The sequence below is a fragment of the Ornithorhynchus anatinus genome, chromosome X1 (genome assembly GCF_004115215.2).
Source record: "Ornithorhynchus anatinus isolate Pmale09 chromosome X1, mOrnAna1.pri.v4, whole genome shotgun sequence".
NCBI lineage: Eukaryota > Metazoa > Chordata > Mammalia > Monotremata > Ornithorhynchidae > Ornithorhynchus > Ornithorhynchus anatinus.
The window spans coordinates 73,822,864-73,840,004 of record NC_041749.1 but is presented as its reverse complement, the minus strand read 5'-3'; the positions used below and the strand labels follow the sequence as shown (position 1 = coordinate 73,840,004).

General features: G+C 43.7%; 1 protein-coding gene and 1 non-coding gene across 3 annotated transcripts in view; one reads left to right on the top strand and one right to left on the bottom strand.

Annotated features, from left to right (window-relative positions):
- The window catches only part of CACNA2D3 (calcium voltage-gated channel auxiliary subunit alpha2delta 3), a 1,019,762-nt gene that overhangs the window by 507,194 nt on the left and 495,427 nt on the right, over positions 1–17,141 (top strand). The gene's annotated exons all lie outside the window — the stretch shown is intronic.
- LOC114807082 lies at positions 129–266 on the bottom strand. Its single transcript, XR_003755135.1, has one exon. It is a non-coding gene; the product is annotated as a small nucleolar RNA SNORA7 (small nucleolar RNA).

Here is a 17,141-nt window from a genome sequence, read left to right as displayed (position 1 = left end):
TAGTATATCCATAGAGTTTTCTTGGTAAAGTATGGAAGTGGTTTGCCATTGCCTTCTACTGCATAGTAAACTTCCGTCTCTGCCCTCTACTCTCCCATGCTGTTGCTGCCCAGCACAGTTGAGTTTTGACTTATAGCAGATTGCCTTCCACTCGCTAGCCACTGCCCAAGCTAGGAATGGAATGGGTATGCCTCTGCTTGACTCTCTCTCCCATAGTTGAGACTGATAGACTACTGGAAACTCTCCAGATGCGACCCTGAGAGGGATCTCCTTCTCTGCAGTTTCATATTTCCACCTGCCAGGACATCTCTACTTATATTTCCCCCAGACACCTCAAACTTAACATGTCATAAACACAGTCACTGGGCCCTTGATGGGGTCCCACTTGGGCAAGCTGCCCATTGTAGCCGGGACCCAAGTGCTGAGGGCCTGATGGAGGGCATGCGATGGCAGGCCGGTGGGCCTGCCGCAGAGACAGCCCCTGAAATGTTTGATGTGGGAAGGAGAGGGGACAGACCTTCTATGATTCTTCTGACATCTGACAGGAAGAACAGTTCCTCTTTTGAGGCTCAAAATTGTCTTTAGCTCTTCTTAGCAACTCCCCTTGGCTCTGCTCTGCCTGGGGTCCCTCCTGTGGGGTCCATGGGCTCAGATTCCATGTCTGGCTTGGTGAAGCCTCCTGGGTTGCATTGCTGTCAATAGTGTTGTTTGAGTGCCCTCTGGGTACGGGGCACTCCCCTCCTGCCCCCGCACCCAGAGAACATATTAAAAAATGTTGTGACCCCTGGACTCAAGGAACTCACCATCTAATGGGGGGGCTGGGAGGCAGGACTCCCAGTGGCTGAACTCTTGGGTCCTGATCCAGTAGTCTCTGCCTTTAGCTCAGGGTATAGCTAGGATAAACACTGTGCTTCAGTTTCCCATCCTGTTTGAGGAAACGCGCCTGTCCTCACTCTCCCTGCTTCCCAGGGCCAAGAAAGAAAACTCACTTCTGACCTCTGGATCCCATATTCCCACCCAAACCCTGACTTCCCCACGACTTTCCTATCACTGTAGATAGCACTACCACCCTCCTTGTCTCACAGGCCCGTAAACTTAGCATCGTCTTTGACTCATCTCTCTCATTCAACCCACATATTCAATCTGTCACAGGATTATGTTGGTTCTACCATTCAACATCACTTAAATTCACAAGTTCCTCTCCATCCAAACTAATACTACGTTGATCCAAGTTCTTATCCTATCCCACCTCAGCATCAGTCTCCTTGCTGAACTCCCTGCCTCCTGTTGCTCCCCACTCCAGTATATATTTCACTCTGCTACCCTGATCATTGTTCTTAAAAACAAGTTCAGTCCATGTTTCCCCACTCCTCAAGAACCTCTAGTGTTTCCTTCAACCATCACCACATTGAACAACAATTCCTTACTATTGGCTTTAAAGCGCTCAAATCATTTTACCCCCTCATATCTTCTCTGATTTTATACTAAAACCCACCCTTACGCACTTCAGTCTTCTAATGGCAACCTGCTCACTGTACCTCGATATTACGTATCTCACCTCTGACAATTCACACATGCTTTCCCTCTGGCCTGTAACTCGCTACTCCTTCATATCTGACAGATCACCATTACCTCCACTTTCAAAGCCTTATTGAAATAGCATCTCCAGGAGTCCTTCCCTGACTAAGCCATCATTTTCCCTACCTCTCATTCATTCATTCATTCATTCAGTAGTATTTATTGAGCGCTTACTATGTGCAGAGCACTGTACAAAGCACTTGGAATGTACAAATCGGCAACAGACAGAGACAGTCCCTGCCCACTGATGGGCTTAGAGTATAATCGGGGGAGACAGACAGACAAAAACAGTAGCAATAAGTAGAATCAAGGGGATGTACATCTCATTAAAACATTATCAATAAATAGAATCAAGGTGATGTACAAGGTGAGAAGCAGCGTGGCTCAGTGAGAAGCAGCGTGGCTCAGTGGAAAGAGCACGGGCTTTGGAGTCAGGGCTCATGAGTTCGAATCCCAGCTCTGCCACTTGTCGGCTGTGTGACTGTGGGCAAGTCACTTAACTTCTCTGTGCCTCAGTTCCCTCATCTGTAAAATGGGGATTAAGACTGTGAGCCCCACGTGGGACAACCTGATTCCCCTATGTCTACCCCAGTGCTTAGAACAGTGCTCGGCACATAGTAAGCGCTTAACAAATACCAACATTATTAGTATTATTACATCTCATTAACAAAATAAATAGGGTAATGAAAATATATGCAATTGAGTAGACGAGCACAGTGCTGAGGGGAGGAGGGGGGGAGGAGGAGAGGGAAAGGGGGGGAAAAGGGGGCTTAGCTGAGGGGAGGTGAAGGGGGGTTAGAGGGGCAGCAGAGGGAGCAGAGGGAAAAGGGCAAGCTCAGTCTGGGAAGGCCTCTTGGAGGAGGTGAGCTCTAAGTAGGTCTTTGAAGAGTGGAAGAGAATTAGTTTGGCGGAGGTGAGGAGGGAGGGCATTCCAGGACAGCGGGAGGACGTGGCCCAGGAGTCGACGGTGGGATAGGCGAGAACGGGGTACGATGAGGAGGTGGGCGGCAGAGAAGCGGAGTGTGCAGGGTGGGGAGTAGAAAGAGAGAAGGGAGGAGAGGTAGGAGGGGGCAAGGTGATGGAGAGCCTTGAAACCTAGAGTGAGAGGTTTTTGTGTCGTGCGGAGGTCGATAGGCAACCACTGGAGGTTTTTAAGAAGGGGAGTGACATGCCCAGAGCGTTTCTGCAGGAACATGAGCTGGGAAGCGGAATGAAGAATAGACTGGAGTGGGGAGAGACAGGAGGAAGGGAGATCAGAGGGAAGGCTGACAGAGAACAGAAGAGGACCAAGAACTGACCCTTGAGGAACCCCAACAGTTAGAGGATGGGAGGGGGAGGAGGAGCCTGCGAAGGAGACCGAGAATGAACGGCCAGAAAGATAAGAGGAGAACCAGGAGAGTATGGAGTCCGTGAAGCCAAGGTGAGATAAGGTTTGGAGGAGAAGGGGATGGTCGACAGTGTCAAAGGCAGCTGAGAGGTCAAGGAAGATTAGGATAGAGTAGGAGCCATTGGATTTGTCAAGAAGGAGGTCATGGGTGACCTTTGAGAGAGCAGTCTCGGTAGAGTGGAGGGGACGGAAGCCAGATTGGAGGGGGTCCAAGAGAGAATGGGAGTTAAGGAATTCTAGGCAGCGGGTGTAGACGACTGGTTCTAGGAGCTTGGAAAGGAAGGGTAGGAGGGAGATGGGGCGATAACTGAAAGGGGAAGTGGGGTCGAGAGAGGGGTTTTTTTAGGATGGGGGAGACATGGGCATGTTTGAAGGCAGAGGGGAAGAAGCCATTGGAGAGTGAGGGGTTAAAAATAGAAGTTAAGGAGGGGAGGAGGGAAGGGGTGATGGTTTTTATAAGGTGAGTGGGAATGGGGTCTGAGGCACAGGTGGAGGGGGTGGCACTTGCGAGGAGGGAGGAGATCTCCTCTGAGGATACTGCAGGGAAAGATGGGAAAGTTGGGCAGAGGGTTGGGATGCGGGGGGGGAGGCAGAAGGAGGAGGGGTGACTTTGGGGAGCTCAGACCTGGTTGTGTTAATTTTCGTGATGAGGTAGGTGGCCAAATTGTTGGGGGTGAGGGATGAGGGACGGGGAGGAACAGGGGGCCTGAGGAGAGAATTAAAGTTCCGGAGCAATTGGCGGGGGTGACGGGCATGGGTCTCAATGAGGGAAGAAAAGAAGTTTTGCCTGGCGGAGGAGAGGGCAGAGTTAAGGCAGGAAAGGATAAAGTTCAAATGGATAAGGTTGGCTTGGTGCTTGGACCTTCGCCAGCAGCGCTCAGCAGCTCGAACGTAGGGGCAAAGGAGGCAGACAGAGGCAGTGACCCAGGGCTGTGGGTTAGTGGAGCGAGAGTGGCGGAGGGAAATGGGGGCGAGAGGATTGAGATGAGTAGAGAGGGTGGAGTTGAGAGCAGTGACCTGATCATCGAGAGTGGGAAGAGAGGACGAGGGGCAAGGTGGGGAGAGATGCTTTTGGAGAGATGGATGGGTTCAAGAGAGCGGTGGTCTCTGTGGGGGAGTAGTACAGATTTGCAGGGGGAGAGAGTGTGAGAGAGGAGGCAGTTGAGAAGGTTATGGTCTGAGAGAGGCATTTCAGAGTTGGTGAGGGAGGAGATAGTGCAGCGGTAGGAGATGATGAGATCGAGGGTGTGACCAAGTTGGTGAGTGGGCGAGGTATGATGGAGCAGGAGGTTGGCAGAGTCGAGGAGCGATAGCAGGCGGGTGGCAGAGGAGTCATCGCCCTTCATTTGGATCTGTACCCTTTATTCAACCCACCCTCAGCCTTACAGCACTTATGTACATGTGCATAATTTATTTCCATGTCTGTATCCCCTCTAGACTGTAAGTTCCTTGTGGTCAGGGAACATGTCTACCTACTATTTTATTGCATTCTCTCCAGTGTTTATTACGGTGCTCTGCACACAGAAAATGCTCAATAAAGTCCATTGATTAACTGCTTAATTCACAAAGAGAAGGCATTTTGTTTGTAATTTAATTCCTTTTCAAAAGGAAATGTTTTCTGTTCTGGTAAATGACACCAAAATACTAATGGTTTTCCTTCCTTACTAAATTTTCAAAATATTTGTTTAGGGAAAGTAGGATTGTAGAAGACTTGTAGATTCCAGCCATACCGGTCTCCCTTGTATTTTAGGATTGAACTGAACAGGTTGCAATGTCTAAGTGCCACAGTCAGTACAAATGCACCAGAGTTAGAACTGATTTCTTATTTAATTCCCCCTTGGGTGTCATATGTAGCCCGTAGAGCTTTTCCCTGGGGACCGATGTTGCAAACTGTGAACTGTGGAGTAACTAAAATGTTATAGTTCACTGTGAGGCACTGGGAGAACTGACTTGTAAACAGAACCTCCTGCTGTACTTGTTGTTGGTTTTCTCTTTTTGCCAATTGTGATTGAGTCTTCTAAATGACCACTTTATTGTGTGTACGACTAATGAGCCATGTGGAAGCTGTAAGTCTTAGAACTAAAAGTTCAAAAAGTATTACAAGGATGTAATGTCTGGAACTGATCCTGCCATTACACTTCCCATCATTCTGTACTGGATCAGAATGTAGATTACCACCCTATCCATATGTTACTTAACTTCTGATTCATTTTCATTTAACTGATTAAAATGTTATTTTATGACACCCAGATGATACTCCTAAAGTCCTATGCATAGAATTATCTGATTCTGAGCAACTAACTAAGAGCACATGCACCACATATTTTTGTTACAGTCCCAAGTGGACACAGGATGAGACTCTATCACGTTTCACTGAACTGGGAAATGCATATTACCAATTATTTTTAAAAAATTGATACTTATACAGTATTTTCTGATATAATACTCTACTTTGAATTGTTTGGAAATACCCTTTTTAACATGTTGAACCCGTTCTCACTGTGAATTCAATAGACTAGTCAATTCAAACCTCATATGAACATTCAACTTTCTTTGTCCTGCAATAGCCAGAATCTCTATTTTGTCATTTCAATCAGTTAACTGTATTTATTGTATGCTTACTGCATGCAGAGCTCTTGGGAAAGTATGATACAATCAGGAGCTTACAGTCCTAGAAGGGGAACTTTATTTTCCTTTTCATTTCCCCCTCATACTCTAAAGTTCAAGACTAACTTTTATATGAAATGAACTGCTTAAGCCCCTTTAATAACAATGATAATGATGCTATTCGTTAAGCACTTACTATGTGCTAGGCACTATACTAAGTGCTGGGCTGTGTGCATGCATATTGAGTTGGACATAGTCCCTGTCCCTTGTGAGGCTCACAATCTCAATTCCCATTTTACAGATGAGGTCAGAGGCCCAGAAAAGTGAAGTGACTTGCCCAAGGTCACACAGCAGATAAGTGGCAGAAACAGGAATAGAACCCATGACCTTCTGACTCCCAGACCCGTGCTGTATCCACTGTTCCATGCCACTTTACTAGTACTTGTCATTTGCTAGTACTCCAGGTCTTGGTTTCATTTTCCCTACTACCTCTCCCTCTTGGATTTGTATTCATTATTCATCCCACTATCAGGCCCACAGCACTAATGTTCATATCTGTAATTTATATCCCACAGATATAAATCTATTCCTCTAGACTGTAAGCTCCCTTTTTTATAGTATTTGAAAAGCACTTACTTCCCCTCTCGGGGTTACAGCTGGAGAGTTTCCAATACTCTATCAGTCTCGACTATGGGAGGGAGAGTCAAGCAGAGGCATACCCATTTCATTCCTAGCTTGGGCAGTGGCTAGCGAGTGGAAAGCAATCTGGTATAAGTCAAAACTCACCTGTGCTGGGCACCAGAAGCACGAGAGAGAGTCGAGGGCAGAAACTCAAGTTCACTGCGCAGAAGAAGGCAATGGTAAACCACTTCCATATTTTTACCAAGAAAACACTATGGATACACTGCCAGAACGATTGCAGATGAAGGTGGGGTGTTGAGGAAGAGATGTGTCCATGGCGTTGCTGTGGGTTGAAGATGACTTGGCAGCATAAGACAAGACAAAGCACTTTCTACGTGCTAGACCCTGTGCTAAGTGCTGGAGTAGATAAAGCTAATCAGGCTGGACGCAGTCCATATCCCACATGGAACTCACGGTCTTAATCCCCATTTTATAGATGAAGTAACTGAGTGACAGAGAAGTGAAGTGACTTGCCCAAGGTCACACAGTAGAAAAGTGATGGATTCAAGATTAGAACCCAGGTCCTTCTGACTCACAGGCTCTATCCACTCGTGGGCAGGGATCATGTCTGCCAACTTAGTTATAGTGTTCTTAGTACAGTGCTCTGCACACAGTAAGCTCTCAAGATGGATTGATTGATTGTTTAAGCAACAAACTGGGCAGGGGACATGTCTGTTATATTGTACTCTCCCAAGAACTTAATTCAGTGCTCTGCCCACAGTAAATGCTCATTAAATATGATTGAATGACACTCCAGTATTTTTTCTGATTTTAAATTTTCTATGTCAATATCAACAAATGCTGTGGGTCACCCATGAGTCGCAGGCAATGGTGCTGTTCAAATAACTGTGAATGTAGACAGAGGAGGCCGATGAGCAGTGACAGGCATATAATGCAGAGGGTGCAGACTTTTTGGAATTTAGGATTTATGCTTATTAGATCTGATAATGACTGTTTGGGATTCGTATACCCCTTTCTTGTCCTATGAAAAAGTCACCACCCAACTAGCATTTTTATAGAATCCAAATAGAAATGAGTCCATTGGAATCATAATCATTTTTTTAGGTGATACCAGTGCCTCTAACTTGCAACTTATGCTCCAGATATTTCAATGGTAAGTCATTGTACCTGCTTTGCATTTGTGTCCATGCTGCCTCTAGCTAATGAACTAAAAGTTTATTTGATCTCTAGAGGGAGCAACTCACCTCTTAGTCTCCATATCTAATTAGATCCTCAGAGAGAGAGAGAGGTCTGGTTTGCGATGCCTTAAAAAAATTGAGCCCAATAATCTATTATTTCAAACATGGGTTGAAGTGTTGCAGTAACTGCCTTTGTTTAGACAGTCCTGTTGTTTGAGGTTGAAACTTCATGTGGGTGGTCTTACTCTGTTTGGTGTCACTATCAACAAAAGTGTAGAAGGAGAAATAACCAATGATGTGGGCATGCCTCAATCAGGTCTTCCTTAATTTTCATGTCAGTTAAGTTTTTAGCACAGGCAGAACCAATTAGCAAGATGGGGGTTGACACTGGCTGTGACATTACACAAAGAGAAAATACTTCTCGCTGCCATTCTCACCAATAGATGAGCCCATACTATTTGTAAATTCAATTCTGCCATAGCATGTGTTTTCACTGCATGTGTAGGTTAGAGCACCGGTAGGGAATTGGGGAAGATTCATCCTGCAGTGTGAGACTGTTTGGTTACAGGGACCCACAGTGTTGGAAAGTAATGATTTATACCCATTCATATTTGTGCATGAGCATGTGTGAGTTTTCCTGAAAATGTGGTTTTGCAACAAAGGCAGGGGCTTTGTCTCTTGCTCTGTTGGACTGTCGCAAGTGCTGCGCTTTGCCCATTGTAGATGCTCAATAAATACTCTTGATTGGTGGATTAGAATGATGGTAGCAAATAGATAGGGGTTTGAATAAGGTAAACCATCCTCCTCCATTCTAGAAGGATGCCTGCTCTGCCCATATTATCACAACTTTTAAGATCTGGGATGGCAAGATGGAGGTAAGTTGTGGACTTTTTTTAGGTGTGGGGTGATAAACGAGTTTGAGAACTTCTATTTTAGATACTACATTGTGTGAAAACTAGAGATTTCCAGATAGTGAGACAGGCTCTCCCGTTTGCAATGCTGTACCCTTTGGTGGGACAGCTGTACCATTGACATATGCAAGATAGTGTTTAGCATTCTTTTATACTCTCTTAAGATGGTGCTCTACACAGAGTAAAGTGTTCAATAAATTGTATTGATTGATTGATTGACAGACTGTGTAATTCCTGCTCCAGCCCGAAGAGGAGCAATAATATTTATTAAGTGCATACTCTGTTTGGGGCACAGTACTAAATGCTGGGAGAGAGTACACAGGTTGGAATTAGACATAATAATTGTGGTATTTATTAAGCACTTACTATGTGCCAGACACTGTCCTAAGCTCTGGGGTGGATATAAGTTAATCGGGTTGGGCACAGTCCCTGTCCCACCTGAGGCTCACAGTCTCATTCCCCATTTTACAGATGAGGGAACTAAAGCACAGAGAAGTGAAGCGACTTGGTTAAGCTTGCACAGCAGACAAATGGAGGAGACCAGGATTAGAACCCTTGTCTTCATGACTCCCGGCCCATGCTCTATCCACTCCACCATGCTGCTTCTCACTACGTTATGGTTCTCATTCCTTGCAAATTACAGTCTGGGTGCAGGGCGAGGGAGACAGACATATCAAGAATGATGAAGCTATAAAACAGAAGTAAAAATACACAAAATAAAAACAAATTCGAGGTGCTGTGGACAGAAGAACAGAATTTGAGCTCTTCATAGTTCAGAGTCCAAGGCACACCCATAAGCAACTACAGCTTCCAGTCTTCCTGAAGTTTTGTGCAGGCATTGTGCTGCAGGTGCTGTTCTCTTTCCTGTTGGTATGGTGGAAGGAATTACTGGATGAAATTTCCTTGGTGTTCCTTGCTGGAACGCTCGTTGTCCGGTGGTGGAGATCCCGAGAGAGCACCACAGCAGCTTTTATCCCCAACCCAGTACACGGAGCATGGTGGGAGCAAGGGCCCTGGGAGAGATGATGGCAGTTACCTAAGATGCTTTGCTCAGCCATGATGGAGAGGGAGCAGTCAGAAGAGAGAGCAGAATTCTCATCAGCATGTACCAGGCCCCAGCCAGGGCCAGATTAATGCAAGAACTAGTCCAGCTTTAAGCTTACAGGGGCTTTGACTGACCCTCAAAATTGCACCTCCTCTTGACTTTACCAACGTTGCCACTGATTGGAGCATTACTGAATCAAACAATCAATCATATTTACAGAGAACTGTACTAAGCACTTCGGAATATACTAGACAAAAGAGTTAATAGACATGTTCCCTGCCCCAAAAGGTGGTGTTCTTCTGAAAACATGACTAGCCTAGAGAAGCAGTATAGCATAGTGGATAGAGCACAGGCCTTGAAGTCAGAAGACCATGGTTTCTAATTCCGGCTCTGCCACTTGTCTGCTGTGTGAGCTTGGGCAAGTCATTTTACTTCACTGTCGCTCAGTTACCTCATCTGTAAAATGGGGATTGAGACTGTGAGCTCCACATATACTGGGGACTGTGTCCAATGCGATTTGCTTGCTTCTACCCCAGCACTTAGAACAGTGTCTGGCATATGATAAGCGCTTTAACAAATATAATATTGTTTTTTGGTATTACCATCCATCTACCCTCTCGCCCTCGACTGTAGACTGTTGACTCATCTCTAGAGAGTAAGCTTGCTGTGGACAGGGAATGTCACTATTTATTGTTGTAATGTACTTTCCCAAGTGCTTAGTACAGTGCTCTGCACACAGTAAGTGCTCAATAAATGTGATTGAATTATTGTTATTGGGAAGCAGGAGAAGCAGTGTGGTTTAGTGGAAAGAGCATGGGCTTGGGAATCAAAGTTTGTGGGTTCCAATCCTGACTCCACCACTTGTCTGTTTTGGGACCTTGGGCAAGTCACTTAACTTGTCTGTGCCTCAGTTACCTTATCTGTAAATTAGGGATTAAGACTGTGAGCTCCACGTGGGATAACCTGATTACCTTGTATCTACCCCAGCACTTAAAACGTCCTTGGCACATAGTAAGCACTTAACAAATACCATCATTAAGTGCTTAGTATAGTGCTCTGCACACAGTAAGCACTCAATAAATACGATTGAATGAATGAAAGAACCCAGGTCTGGGAGTCAGAAGACGTGTTCTAATCCCTGCTCTGTGACTTGCCTGCTGGGAACTTGGGCAAGTCACTTACCTTCTTTGTGTCTCAGTTTCCTCATCTGTAAAATGGAAGTTAAATACCTGTTCTCCCTCCTACATAGACTGTAGGCTCCATGTGGGACAGGGATTGTATCTGACCTGATGATTTTGTATCAACCCCAGTGACTACTACAGTGCTTGGCACATAATAATCACTTAATACCATAATTATTATATCATGTGAGACAGGGACTGTATCCAACCTGATTATCTTGAGTAATAATAATAATAATAATGTTGGTATTTGTTAAGCGCTTACTATGTGCCGAGCACTGTTCTAAGCGCTGGGGTAGACATAGGGGAATCAGGTTGTCCCACGTGGGGCTCACAGTCTTAATCCCCATTTTACAGATGAGGGAACTGAGGCACAGAGAAGTTAAGGGACTCGGCCACAGTCACACAGCCGACAAGTGGCAGAGCTGGGATTCGAACTCATGAGCCCTGACTCCAAAGCCCGTGCTCTTTCCACTGAGCCACGCTGAGTATATTCCAATGTTAGTAAATGATTAACAGATACAATAATAATGAAAAATAATGATATTCCCTATGCCTATGGAGTCCTGGACCACACTTGATCAGACCAGTACGCTAACTAGCCCATTATTCTGCTCTGACAGTGGCTTGGAGGAAAATCAATGAATTAATCAATATCATCAATTGAGCACTCACTGTAGCCACTAAGCACTTGGGTGAGTATAATATAATAGAGTTAGTAGACATGTTCCCTGCCCACAAGGAGCTTTCAATAATAATAAGAATTATTAATAATAATTATGGTATTTAAGTGCTTACTATGTTCAGGCACTGTTCTAAGTGCTGGAGTAGATACAGTCCCTGTCCCACATAGGGCACTCAGTCTTCATCCCCATTTACAGATGAGGGAACTGAGGCCCAGAGAAGTTAAGTGACTTGCCCAAGGTACACAGCAGACAAGTGGTGGAGTTGGGATTAGAACCCATGACCTTTTGACTCCCAGCCCAGTGAAAAATCCACTAGGCCATGCTGCTTCCCTACAGTCTAGAGGGAGCAAAAAGTGTGATGAGAATCAGCAACACTTTTTGAACATCAGCTGTATCCAGAGCACTGTAATGGGCCCTTGGGAGCATGCAGTAAATGTCAAAGACATCGTGCCTGCTCCCAAAGAGATTACAATTAAATGACAGAGACAAGTGGGCATTAATTGTCAATGGTTGAATGGATAGAGTAAGAGCATAGGTACGAAGAATAACAAAAAAGTAATTGAATAACTAAATTATGAAGAAACAGATGTCCCCGTGAGTGCTAAGAGGTCTAACAGTTTGGTATGACCAGAAAGGTTGGAGATTATTCAAGGAATGCCTTTCAGAAGGGCAGAGATAACATTTACTAACTCTATCATACTCTCTGAAGCTCTGCACACAGGTACTGAAATAAATACTACTGATTTATTGATTGTTTAGTGAGCAGAGAGTAGGGGAGTGAGGGCCATGAATAGGTCTAGTGAGCTTCATTGACATCTAGGTGATTCCCCTCAGGAGCTACAGGTCATGTGCAAGGGAATTTCATTTCCCAAGTGATTGGGGAAGTATTAAGGGTAACCCCAAGTTGGATAGATCACTCCCACTTTGTGTGGTATGCCGGTGAGATGGGATAAGGAGACAACCTAGAGAAGGGACGAGTGTCCCCAAGGGAGTGAGGGGAACACAAAATGGGAAGAGTGAGGAGGTAAGACAGATTGGGGGGAAATGGACACACCCAGATACTGATTCACATTCATTCATATAATTTCACACACACCTTTATACAAACATTCAAATGCCATCAATTGCTCAATAGTATTTATTGAGTGCTTATGCTATGAATAGTGCTGTAGTAGATGCTTGGAAGAGGACAGTAGAGTAAGCAGAAGTGATCCCCGTCTTTCCAGTTTACAGTCCTCTAGACTGTAAGCTTGTTGTGGGCAGGGAACATTTCTACCAACTCGATTGCACACTCCTAAGTGCTTAGTACAGTGCTCTTCACCAAGTAAGTGCTCCAGAAATGCCACTGATCAATTGATCCAGGAGCTTACGATATTGTGAACTTTTCTGCACACACATTCCCCGCTCCTATCCCCTCTCCCAAACACTCAGTATAGTGTTCTGCACCCAGTAAGTGCTCAATGAATGTGATTGATTATTATGTCTCTATTTCTTTGCTGCTGTCCTCGTCTACATTGGACCATTCTAATGAGTTATTGATGCTCACAGACCCTTATTTTGTGCTGTGGCAAGCCAGGCACCAGCAGGTGTGTGTGGAAAAGATGTCACTGCCCTTTAAATCTTAGCTCAATTACTTAAAGGCCTTAGTACAAGATTTTACATTTCTAATATGACTTTCACTAAAGTGGAGCAGAGTTTTGGCAGTCACTTTGTATTCTTTGACAAGTTGTGGATTTTAGTTTTGCTTCTTGTTATATGATATAGTTAATATTTTAAAATTTCACTATCCCTGGTCTTTGATTGTGTGTAAATACACACGTGATATATGTAAGGGGAAGAGTTCTAGAAGTTTAGGAAACAGATGAAGATCTAAGTTGTGTTATTGGCAATTTTTTCCCAAATCTTACAGATACCTCAGTTTCCTCAATGGGCTGTACATCTGATTGCTATTAGAGCTTTAAATGTAAAACAAGGACTCCCTAACCCTGCTCCATCTGTCTTCCTTAATGTTTGATTCCACACTGTCTACATCAGTTAAAAGTTCTGCCTGATCGCCAGCATTACTGTTTCAAGACTACAAGAAGTCAACTTTCATCCCTTTTTAATAGTTTTTTGGAGATGAACTTTCTAGTAGGGAACGGGGACAATTTTCAGTTGTATGCTTACTGCCAAAAGTAGCAGTGTGGATGGTGAGACATTTTTAACGTTTAAAACCCGACAGGCATGTGAACTGTTTTCATTTATAAATAAAATGAGCATTTTGGAATTTCGTGAACTGATCACACTGTGCTATCAAGAGTAGCACCGTAAACCTCACTTAGGTGGTAAAGATAAATTCATCTTCTGGTGTACATACAATTTTGCACATACATGTCATCGTCATCATTGTACATTCATGAAACAGCATGAGCTCAGATATGTGATTTTTCTCACCTTTTTTTTGGTGGGGGCAAGGGTAGGATAAAGGAATGAGCCTTGGCCTTCTCTTTGGCCCCAAATTAACTGCCAGTCTAATAGAATGAAGAAAGTCACCTGTGGAAGTACAATTAAGCTGTAAAAATTGGATATTCTCATCTGCATCAAGAATAACAGCATATCAGATTCCCTCAGAGAGTCTTTAGGTAATATCGAAAAGATACCTTCTTGCTAAGGCATTTTTCTAAAGGTCACTCTTTTGCCTTCGAAAAGAGAGCTGATTGGCTTAACTTTGTTCTGATATACATTTCTTGGATTCACACGTTATCTAAGGAACTGTACTATTCAGTACAGGATGATGGGGAACTGAGATTCTTATGCTGCTGGCTCTATGCTACTATATGGATCTTCGTGGATTTTCCCTTGATCCACATATCTTAGCTCTCAGCATGCTGCTCTGGGTTCCAAAAGCACCTCACACTCGACTTCAAGGATTTTTAACTCACTCTATCTTATCTTTCTGCTCTCTTCAGCTTCTATTTTCTAACTCTCTTTCTTTGCTCCTCCCAAGCCAACCTCCTAGATGTCCCTCACTCTCCCACCTCCGTCTCTTATATCACACTGTTTCCCCCACCCTTGAACTCTTTCCCTTCCCAAATCCAACATTCAAAGCCCTCCTAAAATCCCACTTCCAGTACAAGGCCTTCCTCATTAGTCTCAGCACCATATACCTTATAAGCCTACCAACCAACTCTAACACTTACGAATTTATTTCTATGCATCCTCAGTATTTATGCCTATTCAAGTGTATATTCAATGATTTATTTTGACTACTCCTATAACGTTTTATAGTAATAATAATGTATTTGTTAAGCACTTATGTGCAAGGCACTGTACTAAGCACTGGGGTGGATACAAGCAAATTGGTTTGGACACAGTTTGTTTCTCCCTTTAGGGTGTAAGCTCTTTGTGGACAGGGAACATGTCACTTCTTTATTCTGTTCTTCCCAAGTGCTTAGTTGAAATCATTGCACCAAGTGGGTTCTCAATGCATATTAATACTGCTACTAGCAGGACTGCTGCCCGTTGCCCTCCCCTACTCTTAATAATAATAATAATAATAATGGTGGTATTTGTTAAGCGCTTACTATGTGCAAAGCACTGTTCTAAGTGCTGGGGGGCTAGAAGGTGATCAGGTTGTCCCACGTGGGGCTCACAGTTTTAATCTGTATTTCACAGATGAGGCAACTGAGGCACAGAGAAGTTAAGCGACTTGCCCAAAGTCACACAGCTGGCAAGCAGTGGAGCTGGGATTAGAACCCATGACCTCTGATTCCCAAGCCCGGGATCTTTCCACTGAGTCACACTGCTTCTCTTAATGGAATTGTGTGCTTTTCAGGGGTCTGTCATGCGCAGGAAGGTTGCCTGGCCTTACTGCATGTGACAGAAGCAAAGTAACAGATCCGTCCCCTTGCCAGTTTTCACAATCTATTCTCTCACAAGCAAGGTTGGGGGAAGCCCTCAGTACATTAAAGCTCTCCATCCCTCTTAGATCTGAGCCTTGTGAAGGGCCGATACTGTCTGATCTGATTATCTTGAATATACACCCTGGTGCTCAGCACATAGATGCGTAATAAATACCGGTATTACCATTGCTCTCCTTCTGCCTCTCTCTTTTCCCCCTTCTCCCTTTAGATTGTAAACTTCTTGAAGCAGAAAATGTGCCCAGTTTTCTCTAGGACAGTACCTCTAGTTAGTGGACACTCAATATTACTGTTGAATGATAATAATAACAGTGGTATTTATTAAGCATGTACTGTGTGCCAAGCACTGTTTTAAAAAGTGGGGTAGATACAAGGTAATTACGTTGGACACAGTCCCTGTCCCACATGGGGCTCACAGTCTTTATCCACATTTTACAGATGAGGAAACTGAGGCCCAGAGAAGTGAAGTGACTTGCCCAAGGTCACACAGCAGACGTGGTTGAGCTGGGGTTAAAACCCATGACCTTCTGATTCCCAGGCCCATGCTCTATACACTACATCATGGAATGAATAGTGCATACAGATGCAGTCTTCACAATTGTATTGAGAAACAGTTTGGCTGCTGTCTTAGAAGGCTCAAATAAAGTTTCTTTTCTCTAAGGAAAATGAGTTTAAATACATGTAGAACTGGAAATAGTTTATTCAACTTTTTAAAAGCTTTTTCTCAGGATAACATTAGCATGTGTTGAGGCTTTAGCTGGTAATATTCTTCTTCTTGGCAGTGATCATAATTAATTCAGTCCAAAGTATAAAGTTGATGTATATACCCAAGAGGGTTGCATTCTATTCTTTTAGTTAAATATGTACATAATGATTTAAACTATATGCAGTCAGTTTTCCTAAAATGCAGAGGATACATTCCTGACAAACCCCACTTTAAGGAAAACTTGCGCTTTAGTATGCACATCTTGACCAGAGCCATACACGTGCACAGCTGTTTCTTCTGGCATTGCCCCATGTTCTACCCAGAGTGATGCATGTTGTTGGATGAAGGTTTCCTAATTCCACAACAGCATTCTAGCCAAGATGCCTAGTGAAAACACGCACTGGGAAAGACCCCAGTGTATCTCTAAAATGGTGTGATTCATAATATATATGATATTCGACCTTGCACAATCCTCAGTGATGATATATAGAAATGAGGACTGAAAATATAGTTATTTAAAATTTGACTATAAGGTCTACTGTTTTTAAAGCCAAATGATTAATTATCCTTGTTGATCCTTTAATTTTTTCTCTTGCCCTCTTTTACTGCTATCCTTATATTTTTAAAAGTAAGATCTATGGAAACAAAGGCTCTATATAGGACTGATGGCATTGTATTTTTCCATAAATGACCTGTTTTTTTGAGTTTCCTTTCCTTTGATAATGTGATAGATTTCTGACTAAAATACCTTTGTACATGTCAGGCTGGTACTGTTTCTTTCTTGAGGATTGTATTAGCATTTCCTCTTGTTTACAGATGGAATCAGCATGGCCTAGTTGCAAGAGCATGGGCCTGGAAATCAGAGGATGTGAGTTCTAATCCCAGCTCTGCCACTTGTCTGCTGTGTGACTTTGGTCAAGTCACTTAACTTCTCTGTGCCTCAGTTACCACATCTGTAAAATGGGGATCAAGACTGTGAGTCCCATGTGGGACTGGGACTGTGTCCAATCTGATTACCTTGTATGTACCCAAAGTGCTTGGCACATAGTAAGTGCTTAACAAATACTATTATAATTATTATTACTTTGCTTTTCTGTGTTACCAGAGCTTCCAAGTAAGGTGAAGGCTCCCTTAGGTAATTGGAATTAGCACATGCATAAAATGAAGGAACATCAGATTTTCAACTTCAGAAGATGGTATTTGTTTATGAATGTGTTATCTATCTGTATCCCATCTATCCCTTTCCTCTCTGTACAAACTGCTACAGCTAGTCCAAACACTTATCATTTCCTGCCTTGGCTACTGCATAAGCTTTCTTGCT